We start from the raw sequence: 13797 nt of genomic DNA on the forward strand, positions 1-13797 counted from the left end.
ACCCTGATGCTGGGAAAGATTGAAGGCAGGAGGAGAAGGGATTGACAGAGGATGAGATGGTTGGATGGCACCACCAACTCAATGGACATGGGTTTGGCTGGACTCTGGGAGTTGGTGATGGACAGGGAGGCCTGGTGTGCTGTGGTTCATGGGGTTGCAAAGAGTCAGACACAACTGAGTGACTGAACTGAACTGAAATTAAGGATCTACTGTATAGCACAGGGAACCATATTCAATAACTTATAATGGAAAATAATATGAAAAATAATGAATATATACCTGAATAACTTTGTTGCACACCTGAAACTATAGCATTGTAAATCAATCACACTTCAATTAAAAAAATGTCAGTCATCACTGGCAAAATATCCTCAAAGTTAGTGGCTTAAAATAACAATAAATGAGGAGGGATAATTTAGGAGGTTGGGATTAGTAGATACATATGGCTGCTGCTGCTGCTAAGTCGCTTCAGTCGTGTCCGACTCAGTGCGACCCTATAGACGGCAGCCCACCAGGCTCCCCCGTCCCTGGGATTCTCCAGGCAAGAACACTGGAGTGGGCCGCCATTTCCTTCTCCAATGCATGAAAGTGAAAATTGAAAGTGATGTCGCTCAGTCGTGTCTGACTCTTAGCAACCCCATGGACTGTAGCCTACCAGGCTCCTCCATCCATGGGATTTTCCAGGCAAGAGTACTGGAGTGGGGTGCCATTGCCTTCTCTGAGATACATACTACTATATACAAAATAGATAACCAACAAGGACCTACTGTATAGCATAAGGAACTATTCTCAATACTTTATAATAACCTATAGGGGGAAAGAATCTGAAAAGAATATACATATAACTAGTATATGTACATACATATATAACTGAATCACTGTGTTCAACACCTGAAACTAACACAACAATGTAAATCAACTATACTTCAATAAAATTTTTAAATAGGCATAGGCTCTGAAATCAGAAAAACAACAATAAATACTTATCTCACACAGTTGATCCTGGTCATGAACCTGGGAATAGTTTAAATAGGTGATGATGACTCAGGGTCTTTCTTGAAATTGTAGACAGGATGTCAGCTGGGCTTGCCATCGCCTGCACACATGGCTGGAGCTGGAGGATTCATTACTAAGGTAGCTTACTACGCGGCTAGCAAGGTTCTGGTTGTTGGCATGAGGCCTCAGTTCCTCATTTCCATAGAGCTACTTAAGTGTCCTCTTCACATGGCAGCAGGCTTCCCTCAGGAAGAATGATCCAAAAAGGAGAGACAGGCAGAAACTATAAAGTAAGTTATGACCTAGCTTAAAACTATTCCATCATTTTCACAATATATTATTGGTTACACAAGTCAACCTTATTCAGTATAAGAGGGGACTACACAAAGGTATGAATACCAGAAGGCAGGGATCGTTGGGGGCCATTTTGAAGGCTGGCTACCACAGAATACACATGAATTTTGAGGGAATTGCAAAGCATGAAAGTAGACAATTTCAGCTGTTAAGTGTAGGCAAGTTGAGGTCAGAACAGAGGCTCATGGAGAAATGAGGATTATAAAGGAAAGAATCTCTAAGACCATCATTCTCAACCATCAAACTCAATAATGACTTTTTATAACAAATATTTTGTAATATCCTTTTATTATCCTGAAATGGAGTTTGTGGATAAATAACCTACCTAGATACATAATTTGAAAAGAGTACAATGTCCTAACTATAATACTAAGGACATAAAATTATATTTTTAGTAAAATAAAATATATTTCAATATCTAAATGCTTAGTCATGATTACACTGGAAGACATAATGAAGTCAGTTGCTTCCAGCTGAAAATGCCAACTGATACAAATGTATTGTATTGGCCAAATACCATGAAACGTATTGCCATGATGATTTTCCAAATGATGAACAACTCTTGGTAAAACTCTGAATAAAACAAAGCACAGTCTTCCCTTGATTTGTATTTGTTGACAATGTTGTTCAGTTGCTAAATTTGTCCGACTTTTTTGTAACCCCATGAAGTACATCATGTCAAACTCCCCTGTCCTTCACTATCTCTTGGAGTTTGCTCAAATTCATGTCCATTGAGTCAGTGATGCTCTCTAACCTTATCTCATCCTCTGCTGCTCTCTTCTCCTTTGCCTTCAATCTTTCCCAGCATCAGGGTCTTTGCTCAAATTCATGTCCATTGAGTCAGTGATGCTCTCTAACCTTATCTCATCCTCTGCTGCTCTCTTCTCCTTTGCCTTCAATCTTTCCCAGCATCAGGGTCTTTTCCAATGAGTTGTACCTTTGCATCAGATGGCCAAAGTATTGGAGCTTCAGCAACAGTCCTTCCAATTAATCAGGACTGATTTTCTTTAGGATTCACTGGTTTGATCTCCATGCTGTCCAAGGGCCTCTCAAGAGTCGTCTCCAGCACCACAGTTTGAAAGCATCAATTCTTTGGCACTCAGCCTTCTTTATGGTACAACTGTTACATCCTACATGACTACCAGAAAAATCATGGCTTTGACTATATAGACCTTTGTCAGCAAAATGATGTCTTTGCTTTTTAATACTCTGTTGCATTTGTTGAAAACTTTAGTGTTAATTTAAATTGTATAAAAATACTTGGTGTTTTTATTTAATATGAAGTTAGGTTATAAGCTCAGATAATTTCAACGTCTTCACCTACATGAATGTTCTAGCAGGACATTCAAAAGTCACATGAGATAGGACCATCATGTGCACTGGCAGGACTTTAGCAACCCCAAACCCTGCCCCCCTCAATTATTGTGACAAACAAAAGTACTACCTTATATTTCCCAAAATGCCTCTAGGGAGCAGTATGGACCTCCATCCTCACCCCACCCTCACTCCCACCCACAGTCAGGACCACTTACCTAAGAGAGGGCAGGTAAGAGTAGGCAGTGGAAGAAAATGAGAAGTGGAGGGGTATGGTTAGAAGGGGTACTTGAGAACAGGAGATGAAGTATCTGATTCTTGGGGCTTTGCTTAATGCCTTCCACTGTCAGACATATTTATTGATGGAATGAATGTCTCAGAACCAAACACAACCTCATACCAGGGACAGGAAGGAAGATGGAGAGGGGGTAGAAGAGAAAACCATGACTTGTGAACCCTGAGCAAATGGGACTTAGGACTACTATTGCACTTTTGTTGAAGTCACCTTAGCATTTTAGACGCTACCTCATACCTTCCTTCCTTTCACTTTCTTGGAGCTCAAACTAACTGGCATTTCTAATATGCTGGTTACTGCTGAGAGACATCTTTATTTTACATATGAGAAGGCTGAGGCCTAGAGAGATGAAACGCCCTGTGAAACATCCCCACAGCAATTTAATGGCTGAGTTGGGACTGGAGTGAGGATCCTTCCACTAGAGTACTTTTTTTGAGGATATAAAAAATTTATTTTCATAATAAGCATATGATCAGTTTCTAGCACTGGATTCAGGACTCTAGGCTTGGACTTGCTTCAGATTGACCTGGTTTTAATGGATCATACTCTACACTCAGGATTATAGCTGCCATTTGGTGAGTAGACATAAGGTTCACCTCAAAGCAAACAAGGAAATGTAAAAATATATTTATCAGTAATAAATAAATGTTAGATGTATGACTTTCTTCAGGTTAAAGCTTGAAATACACTCAAGGATATTGAACCTCTGATTTTTTTCTTTCTTTTTTTTTAACTGAAGTGTAATTGACTTACAACACTGCGTCAGCTCCAGGTATACAACATAGTGATTCAATACTTCTGTACAAAATGATCATCATGATCATCTTCCACTTCTAAAAATGAACGAGACCGGACTAGAAAGTGCAACTAGTAATGTGCCTCTCTTACCTCTTCAGTCTCCTTTGGAACAATGTCAGGGACAGGTAACACTGTTGTAATTCAGGTTCAGCTTCCTACGATCTGGAAGGTTATGTCATGGGTTTGTTATGTTTTTCTTAAACAGCCAATCACTTAGAAGTCCCAAAGAGTTGAAATGCTTACAGTTGCCCAAGGGCATGTTAGAGTCCCCTGACTCCTGACCAGATGTACTACAAGCTTGCTGACAGCATTAAGAAATGTGTCCTTGGTGAGTAAGCGACCTGAGAAGGATGTGATAATGGATGTAACCTGGAAGGATCTGACCTGGCCAGTGATAATGGCCTCTTTTCTCCTTCTAGCCCATGTCCTCTGCTCCTGATATGGGGCCTAGCCAGAAGTTTATCTTCTCAGAGTTGTTTAGCTTTCCTTCAAAGGACTGATAATATTCTCTAGCAGAACATCCAGAAAGGTGAGTTGCTTCCCCAGGTGCCCAGGCAGGGCTTTTGAGAAAGATGGGTTGGTATTTCCTGGGGGTCCTAATTATTTATTACTGTGTGACGAGGTGCTCCAGAACTTAGTGGCTTAAGACAACAACCATTTTCTCAAATCTCACAATCGTGTGAGTCAGGAATTCCATCAGGGTTTGGCTGAAAGATTCTTTTGTCCCACGTGACTGAAGTTGCTCTCAGCTGGTGGATTGGGATGGTCTGGAGGGTCCAAGATGGCTTCACTCACATGTCTGGCACCTTAGAAGGGATGACTGGAAGGCTGAGCTCAGATGAGACTGTTGAGCAAGGTGCCTATATGGGAACTCTGTGGCATGGCAGTCTCGGGGTTGATGGGATTTCTTACATGACAGCTTAAGCCTTCCAGAGTGAGTGTTATAAGAGACCTGGGAAAAAGCTGCAAGTCTTCTGACCTACCTCCAGAAGTTCCAGAGTGTCACTTTTGCTGCATTCCTTTGGCCAAGCAAATCACTAAGTCTAGCTCAGATTTAAGGAAAGGGGAATTAGACTCTACCTCTCAGGTAGAGAAAGTAGAAAAGGTTTGCTACTATCCTTTGCCATACCAGTCTTATAGAAACATGCATTCATTCACTCAACAAATATTCACTCAAGGTATACTACATACATATTCTAGGCACCAAAGACAGTAGTGGGAAATAAAGCAGTCAAAAATCCCTGCACTTGTGGAGCTTACAGCTTCCTAAGGGAGGTGAACAACAAAAAAGAAATTAGTAAAAATACATAGTATGCTAGATTCTTGCAAGTTTTAAGGAGAGAAATAAAGCAGAGTAGGGGGAATAAGAAGCTTTGGAATGGAGATGGTGTGGCTAGAGAAAGCCACATTGAGAAGATGCCGTTGGGGTAAAGAGCTGAAGAAAGCAAGGGAACTAGCCATTCATCTACCTGGGGGCAACATTCCAGGCAAAGAAAAATGCAAGTGCAAACGGCCTGAGAAGGTAGAGTGCCTGGAATGCTTGAGGAATAGTGAGGAGGTCAATGCAGCTGGTGGATGGTGAAAGAGTAGAAAGAGTAATAAAGTAAGACTAACAATGGAGACTGGTGGGTGAGCGGAGCACACGATCAGCCAGGTTCTTGGGAGCCATGGTTACCACTTTGGTTTTTCTTCTGAATGAGACAGGAAGCCATTGGAGGGTTTGAAGCAAAGAAGCGCTATGGGCTGACTTGTGTGATGTCTATTTTAAAAGCAAATTTAGGGCTGCTCTATGGAAAAAGAAAGACTAAGGGGAGTCAAGGGCAGAGCAGGAAGTCCAGTTGGCACTCTTGCAATCATTCAGTTAAAGGTGATTCCTGGTGGCTCACACCAGAATGATGGCAGGGAGCATGGTGAAAAGTGATTGCATTCTGGATACATATTTTCAAGGGTGAACCATTAGGATTTGCTGACAGACCATATATAGAGTACAAGAGAGAGAGTAAGCAGGTACAAAAATATGGCCTCTTCTATAAGTTCACTGAATTCCTAGATACCTTTAGATGCCTTGACAGAACTTGTCATGTAACATCTTTTAATGGTAGGGTTCAAGTGACAAATCCGGTAGTAAGCCTCTGAAGAATGGACCAGTTAGGATTGCTAAGCCTAGAGGCACTCTTCAACAGGAATTATGCTACTGGGCTGGCTAAATTCTTAAGCCTTTATATAAAAGGTAGGAGAGCCTGTGCATTTCTAGCCAGTCTACACGTCTTGAACAGCATTCATTTCACCGATGAGAAAAAATCACTTCTAATTTGCATCATTCTTTATCACAATCTCTGGTGTCCATTGGAGAAAACTTAAGTATTCATGACAGCCCACTGTAGCATGGGCTTTTTCAAATGACAACTAGCACATGGCTTGTGCATTTCTAATTAAGATACTTCAGATGTTGACCAAAAGCTCCTAGAATGTTGATCAACACTAACCAGATACACGCACATGGGTCCCACTCTCTTTGTTAAAGTACTTAAAAGTAAATTTCCAGAAATTGTAACTCTAATTGGTCTCGGCTCTGGGGCCCAGAAACACTTGGTCTGCAGGCCTTGAGAATTTAGATTCTTGTTGGGAAAATGTAGGCTCATTAACTGGAGTGGCTTGCAATCCCTTCCCTCTTTGTGTCAATCTAAGGACATGGAAGCTCCAGGAAGAAATTTCAAATGATGTTTTTCTACACCACCGTCCCACCTCTGTCCCATGCCCTTTACCAGTAAGGTTTATTTTTCCACCTCCCTCACAAGAGTCAAGAAGGACACTGTCAATGCCTCTGAAAGGCAGCTGATCACTCCTTCCTCATTCATCTCTACTCACCTCACTCTGGTGCCCTGGAGCTCTGCCTCCTGGGTGGGTGGGAATGTGAAGGGTGGGCTGGATTTGCTTAGGCCGAGAGGAGCGGGATAGAAATTTGAGCTGGGGAAGGGCATGATGAAAGATAGAGAGTGGAACTACTCATGAGCAGGGTGAGGAAATAAGGATTTATCCTACATTGGCCCTGAAAGCTGTAATAGAGAAGCAGCAGGAGACCAAGGCTGAAACACAGGTTAGGGCCATGTAATACAGGGGCTTGAAAATTTTAAATTTAAAAAAAAATAAATAAATAAAATAGCTCAACTGGAAAAAAAAAATTTAGCTAATTCATCTTCCTTTCAGTAATAAAAAGTAGAAACTTTGTTTTGAATGTCCCTTATGTGTCAAACTGTCCCAGGCCCTTTTCTTACACTGTCTCATATAGTCTCCACATTGAAGTAGAAATTATTTTTCCTGTTTTACATTTTGAGGAAATGGAGGCTTAGAAAAGTTAAAATCCCTTACTCAAGGTTTCCTGGCTAATGAGTGGTACAGCCCATACTCAAACCTAGCTCTGTGGTTCTCGTGACAATTTAAACCAGTTGCTCTCCTGTTTAAAAACCTTCAGGGCCTTTGGAAGGCTGGGATAGAGGTGAGTTGAGTCTGAAGAGCTGATGGAACTCTAGGTTGATGGTATCTTTCATCCTTAACAACTATCTGTTCCTCTTTTCCTTCCAAAAACTCCAACCCATTCTGAGGAGCTGCCCCAGTCCTCACTTGTACACAGCTGGGAGGCCTGAGACCTGCTATCTCCCTGGCACAACCTCACCTACCAGGCAGAGGCACTTTGGCTCAGTCAGGGTGGCAAGTACTATGCGTATGCCTAGGTCTACCTTCACTTCAGTAGCAGGGCTAAAGACAAGGAGCCCTTCCTGATGGGCAAGCAGCTGATACAGGTATCAATTGCTGCACTGATTATCACCAACCATCCCATTTTGCTTCTCAAGGGTATGGCCACCAAGTGCTGGTTGCCCCAAATCAACTGTAGCCTACAGCCACTATTCTAATTGGGCATCTTGGAGTCAAGGAGTAGGGGGAGCTCTTTGTGTCTGAATCATCCCTCTCTATAGATTATACTGACAGAATACCCAATTATTTAGGGGCTTTTCCTTCCAGCCATGTGACCAAGCTCATGGCCTGGAGTTGGGGAGTAGCCAGACTAGATCACACATTTTTCTTTTCTTTATTAAATTCTATTTTTTAATGAAGTATAGTTGATTTACAATGTTGTGCCAATCTCTGCTCTGCAGCAAAGCGATTCAGTTATGCTCATATAAACATTATTTATATTCTTCTCCATTATGGCTTATCACAGGACACTGAATAGTTTCCTGTGCTATACAGTAGGACCTTGTCGTTTATCCATCCTATATATAATCGTTTACATCTGCTAACCCCAAACTCCCAGGCCTTCCTTCCCCACCCATCCCTCTTGGCAATCACAAGTCTATTCTCTCTGAGTCTGTTTCAGATCACACATTTTCCTGGACCTGTGAAACCTCAGCATGAGAACTAAAAGATAACCAGATACTCAGATGCCAGAACCCTGGCTGAGCAACTAGGGCTGCTGGCCTTTTGGATCCCCCTCTCCCTTTCTGTCTCAAGAATGTAGTCCATGAGCTGCTTGAAGACCTGATATCATCCCCTCTGCCAATGCAGAGCCTGATAGCCAAAGTGAACAAGGCTGAGGACAGAAGTGAGGAGGAAGAGAAGCAGGAGACCTGCCCCAGAGGAAGACAACAGTGCTCACCTCTGTGCCACCATCCCTGGGGCCAGCAGAGAGTAGCCAGGGGCTGAGAGCTGAATTCCCTGGGAGTGACTTAAGAGACAGTGACTCCACCGAGCACTTCCTGTTGGCTCTTGTTAGGACAAGCAGAATCTACGTTTTCTTCAGAGCATGAAGGAAGTGGAGAAGGCTAACCTATTGGATAAAAAAGCTATTGCTGAAGAAAAGGGAGAAGTAGGTTCTTGCTGCCTACTAGGAGAATTATGTTGTCCCTTGTGTTTATATATGTCCCTACTAATTATTTCTATTAAATAAATGTGTAAGGCTACTGAAAAAGCTTTTTGTCACCCCTCACCTCCTTTGCCTTACTCTAGTCTTTCCCAGTAGATCTAGTAGATCTGAGATTGGCTTCCAAGTTGTAACCATTTCTATTTCTTTCCTTCCTTTCTTTCTTCTGGAATTCTCTCTTGGCCCCACGTATCAACTAGCTACAAAGTCCCAGTCTTTTGCCTCAGTTTCTCCACTCAAAACTCGAGCAGTTTGTTGAGACTGGGGCCCTCTTGTAATTTCACTCAGGCCTTTAAATTTGCCCTTGACCTAGCTCTGATCAAACTCTTTCCCAGTGAGAAAACTACTAGGGCTCTCCTATAAGTGGACCAATTATTCAAAATCCCAAGTCTACTACCTGCTTAACTTAGGAATGAGATGGGATGAATATCTGGATATTTGTTTCATGGGATTTTCATGGAGGAAAGCCATGGTAAGAGGCATCTGCGAGTAGAATGAAAAGATGGTTCATGACTTGGGGACAAGGTCTGAAGGCCACACTCCAATGATAGGAAGTCTTTCCGATATTTGTAGAGTGGACTTGTTGGGATTTTGAGACCATCTGGAAAAGAACAGGGATACCATGAATCTTTCTTCCCTCTGCTACAGGAAAGGGAGTGAAATCAGACTACTGTGCAGTGTCCTAGCCTGTCATTCTCATAGGTCTTAAGCCCTGCAGTTTGGGACAGTTCGCATGGAGATTCCTCAGTGGGTCCTGGATTACGGAGTCAAACAGATCTGTGTTGAAGCCCTGCCTCTGCTACTTACTAGCTTTGAACCCTTTAGGCAAATCACATGTCCCTCTGTACCTGCTTCTTCATCTTTAAATTGGGGCTAATGATAGAGTTATAAGGATTAAATGAGAATTCAAAAATGGTCGGAGAAGGCAATGGCACCCCACTCCAGTACTTGCCTGGAAAATCCTATGGACAGAGGAGCCTGGTAGGCTGCAGTCCATGGGGTTGCGAAGAGTCGGACACGACTGAGCGACTTCACTTTCAGTTTTCACTTTCATGCGTTGGAGAAGGAAATGGCAACCTGCTCCAATGTTCTTGCCTGGAGAATCCCAGGGACGGGGGAGCCTGGTGGGCTGCCATCTATGGGGTCACACAGAGTCGGACACGGCAGCAGCGGCAGCAGCAAAAATGGTAGCTCTTACTCTTAACAAGAAGACAAAGCTAAATTGAGTCTGTTGATCAAAGGAGAAAGTATATAAGTTATGTTGCATTTTGAGGAAAAGAGAGGGACCAGAGAGTGAACCCCTCTGACCTGGTCATCCCCTATTGCTATGTGCCCTTGGTAAAGTAACTATACAATATATCGTTCGAGCTGGGACACTTTTGAAAGTGAAAAGAGGCTCTTCCTTAATACACCATGACACAGGTATAAGCTGGGACTGGCCCAGGGCAAACCAGGGTGCACTGTCACTCTACCCACAGGGAACATGGTATCATACAAGATAAAGGCCCAAACATTGTAAAGATCTTCTGGACCCAGGAATCAAACTGGGCTCTCCTGCATTGCAGGCAGAATTTTTACCAACTAAATTATTAGGGAAGCCCAAAGATAAAATCCATATTGTTTAAATCCATAAATCCATGCTCTTGTCACCTGGGGCCTTGGGAAAATCATCTCGTCTTTCTGAGATTCAATACACACGTTTTTAATTGGGGACTGAAAATCACAGAACTGTGGGTGAGGATTAAGTTCTTTGAGATTTTACATAAAGTAACTGACAGCTCCAGGTGACTAACAAATGCTAGTTCCCTTCTTCCTGTCTTCCCTATGCCCTCAGGACAGACCCCAGCCCCACTGCTTCTGCAGGTCCCAGTCTACTCTAAATGCCCAACTGGCCTCCAACCTGATAACTCTGCACCCAAGTCCTGCCCATTCAGAAAGGTCAGCTGTTAGCAATTCAGTCTCCTTTTGCCTGGCCCAACTCAAAGATCTAAGGCTAGTTATTATAATCTTCTCTGTCCATATGTGCTTCTGGTATTACAAAATGTCTTCTCATCCATCATTTATTACTTTCTCCCAGGAATCCTGTGAAATACTGGTCCAGGAGTTCTCTGGCTTGAGCGGAATCTAAGAGGTACAGTAAGTGCCCACACTGTAGTCATGCTGATAAGCCAGTAACACATTCTTTTTGATGGTTTCAGATGTCCCCATTTAAGACCATGCTTGAATTTCATGGTTATTTGAGGATAGGAATATTGATTCAATTTTAATGAAATTTGGTGTGTCATATTCTGATTGTCAAAGAAATACATGCTTCATTGTAGGATACTTGGAAAATACAGAACAGTATAAGGAAGAAAATTTCAAATCACCTGAAACTCACCCTTAAGACACAGCAGTGTTCCTTCCAGACTTTTCTAGTGGTGTTAATAATAGAGTAGTAACTGGTAATATTTAGTGAGTACTTACCATGAGCAAACACTATACTAAGGGTTTTATATTTACTATCTCATTTCAGTATTCACAAAAACCCTATGAGGTATATAATAAACTGAGGCACTAAGAGTTAAGTTACTTGGCCAAAACAACCACAACTATTAACTATTGACACTGGAATTTGAATGCAGGAAATCTGCCTCTGGAGTCCAGCTCCTACCCTATGCTATGTGGCTTCATATATTAGAGATTTCCTACCTAACGCTTCCTGCAAAATTGCAGACACAACATGTAAAAAGTGGTTTGAGCTTGTTCACTTACCCTTCTTTGTCACATCTGTTACTTTTCATTGAGCTGTTCCCCTTCTAGGAAATGGGCTAGAAGCCACAAACTGATCCAAAACCAAGTAACAGAAGGAGAACAGAGGAAGAAAATAAAGGTCTGGATGAAATGGCCTGCAAGTTCAAGGAAGCCAGGGTCAGACAGAAAGACAGGGTCAGACCACAAGAAACCTATCCTCTGTGAGTTCAAAGTATGACAGACAATTTTGACAAGCATTCTCCTACCTTCTTGCTAACAAAGCGAAACACTGATTAAGTCTCCAGCACAAACTCTTGATCTCAGGGAGGGTAGGCCAGCATTAGAAGATGAGCCATGATTGGTTTATGGCAGTTACAGCAACACTCTTTTCCGACCAGCAATTGGTACAGTTCTGACCAGTGAAGTATAAAAGGAGGTCAGCTAGAGGACTTCTGGGAAAGGTTTACGTTCTTTTCCTAGTGACTCAGATGCCTCCCTAAAGACTTCCCTGTGTCTTCCCACAGCATTAGGTACATGAGTGCAGTTAGCAGAAAACAGGCAGGCCAAAATATAAACACTGCTAAAGCCCAAGGTAAAGCCTAAAAGGATGGGAGGGATTGAATGGGCAGATCATGGAGGGGAGAAGGATTCCAGAAAGAGGATACATGGCAGGACTGAGCATAGTGACCTTGGCCAGGGTATGAGGTACCATGATTCATTCATCTAAGATCATGTGTCCATCATCCTTATGGTCTAAGAAATGGAATCTATTACCAAAAAAAAAAAAAAGGTAAAAAGTAGTAGACAGAAACAGTTAATGACCATTAATGGGATCCCGACTCTGTGACCCCATGAACGTCAGAACACCACGCTTCCCTTGTCCATCACCAACTCCGGGAACCTACTCAAACTCATGTCCATCGAGTTGGTGATGCCATCCAACCATCTCATCCTCTGTGGTCCCTTTCTCCCCCCACGTTCAATCTTTCCCAGCCTCAAGGTCTTTTCCAATGGATCAGTTCTTTGCATCAGATGATCAAAGTATTGAAGTTTCAGCTTCAGCATCAGTCCTCCCAATGAATATTCAGGACTGATTCCCTTTAGGATTGACTGGTTTGAGGTCCTTGCAGGCCAAGGGACTCTCAAGAGTTTTCTCCAACACCACAGCTCAAAAGCATCAATTCTTTGGCACTCAGCTTTCTTTATAGTCCAACTCTCACATCAATACATGACTACTAGAAAAAACATAGCTTTGACTAGATGGACCTTTGTTGGCAAAGTAATGTCTCTGCTTTTTAATATTCTGTCTAGGTTGGTCATAGCTTTTCTTCCAAGGAGCAAGCAAGCGTCTTTTAATTTCATGGCTGCAGTCACCATCTGCAGTGATTTGGGAGCCCCCAAAAATAAACTCTCTCACTGTGTCCATTGTTTCCCATCTATTTGCTATGAAGTGATGGAACCAGATATCATGATCTCAGTTTTCAGAATGTTGAGTTTTAAGCCAGCTTTTTCATTCTCCTCTTTCACTTTCATCAAGAGGCTCTTTAGTTCTTCTTCACTTTGTGCAATAAGGGTGGTATCATCTGAATATCTGAGGTTATTGATGTTTCTCCCGGCAATCTTGATTCCAGCTTGAGTTTTATCCAGCCTGGCATTTCTCATGATGTACTCTGCACATAAATTAAATAAGCAGGGTGACAATATATAGCCTTGACGTACTCCTTTCCCTATTTGGAACCAGCCTTTTGTTCCATGTCCAGTTCTAACTGTTGCTTCTCGACCTACATACAGATTTCTCAGGAAGCAGGTCAGGTGGTCTGGTATTCCCATCTCTTGAAGAATTTTCAGGGTTTGTTTTGATCCACACAGTCAAAGGGTTTGGCATAGTCAATAAAGCAGAAATAGGTGTTTTTCTGGAATGCTCTTGTTTTTTTGATGATCCATCAGATGTTGGCAATTTGATCTCTGGTTCCTCTGTCTTTTCTAAATCCAGCTTGAACATCTGGAAGTTCATGGTTCACGTACCATTGAAGCCTGGCTTGAAGAATTTTGAGCATTACATTGCTAGTGTGTGAGATGAGTGCAATTATGCAGTAGTTTAAACATTCTTTGGCATTGCCTTTTTTGGGGATTGGAATGAAAACTGACCTTTTCCAGTCCTGTGGCCACTGCTGAGTTTTCCAAATTTGCTGGCATATTGAGTACACAACTTTAACATCATATTCTCTTAGGATTTGAAATAGCTCAACTGGAATTCCATCACCTCCACTAGCTTTGTTCATAGTGATGCTTCCTAAGGCCCACTTGACTTTGCATTCCAGGATATCTGGCTCTAGGTGAGTGATCACACCATTGTGGTTATCTTCGTCATGAAGATCTTTTTTGTATG

The sequence above is a fragment of the Bubalus bubalis genome, chromosome X (genome assembly GCF_019923935.1).
Source record: "Bubalus bubalis isolate 160015118507 breed Murrah chromosome X, NDDB_SH_1, whole genome shotgun sequence".
Lineage (NCBI taxonomy): Eukaryota > Metazoa > Chordata > Mammalia > Artiodactyla > Bovidae > Bubalus > Bubalus bubalis.